The 938-nt window shown below is 39.3% G+C and overlaps 1 protein-coding gene across 1 annotated transcript in view; it reads left to right on the top strand.

The window, feature by feature from the left end:
• The window catches only part of LOC106632743 (NACHT, LRR and PYD domains-containing protein 1b allele 5), a gene marked incomplete at both ends in the record, with an annotated part of 3,991 nt that extends 3,053 nt beyond the window's left edge, over positions 1-938 (top strand). The window contains 1 exon segment of the mRNA XM_014331261.2: positions 824-938.

The following is a 938-nucleotide window of genomic DNA, read 5'->3' as shown; positions in this document are numbered from 1 at the left end:
ACACAGCTGTCTGAAAAAGCATTTCCTTCCGGTTGAGGTCTGTACTTTGACTGCTCCATTCTCCTGTGCTTGGGATCATTGTCCTGCTGCATGATTTAATTTCAGCCAAGCTTTATCTGTCAGCAGATGCTCTTGCATTTTTCTCTTGAAAACTTTGGTATACCAAGAAGTTCAACTCAATGACTGCGGAGTGTTTAGTTCCTGTGGCTGCAAAATGAGAAGAGAACATGTGAAGAGACTTTCTTCAACATATAACATGCTAATTGAGGCCTTTAGGGTCTTTTGGGGTTTGTGTAGCTTCCCTGAGCATTGCACGGTCTGACATTTACTGGGATGGTGACTCGTGTGAACACTGGAAGCCGTCCTTGAATGTTTTCTTTTTGTGAATAATAATTCTCACCAGGCTGTTGGGCATCAACACTTGTTTCTTTAAAATTATTACTACTTTCTTCCCTGGAAATCTGTCAGCTGTGGTGATTTCTTGTAAAAGAAAAGAGAGCAGCTTCGTAGCTTTGTTTAGTTTGCAGCACCAGGCTGCTATTTAGCCTCTGTATTAATGGAAGCATTAAAGTCTATTTAGTTTTTCAGCGTTTTGCCATCATTTTCATTAAAAAATGAGTGAGTTGATCTTTTACAACCTGATAAGGACAAAGTGATATTTATTATATTCTGATAAGTAAAACCTTAGAACTGAAAAAAGGATTTACTTCTTTTCTCACAACTATAATCCTAATATAGATCATCACTGTCTAGTATTCAACAGTGATGATCTGAATACTAGACTTTTTTTCTTTTTAAATTTTCACCAACTTCCTCCGCTCAGGATTTCGTGGTTTGCCATTGGACAGCTCTGACTGGCAGAGCGAGTGAGGCAGCAGCTGTTGTAGACGAGCTTCAGGAAAAGGATGTGATCTCTGAGGACAAACATGGTGCTGAGA

Source organism: Haplochromis burtoni, unplaced genomic scaffold (assembly GCF_018398535.1).
Source record: "Haplochromis burtoni strain Fernald_Lab_line unplaced genomic scaffold, NCSU_Asbu1 Contig_1593, whole genome shotgun sequence".
NCBI classification, from domain to species: Eukaryota; Metazoa; Chordata; class Actinopteri; order Cichliformes; family Cichlidae; genus Haplochromis; species Haplochromis burtoni.
This window is presented reverse-complemented; position numbering and strand designations above follow the sequence as displayed.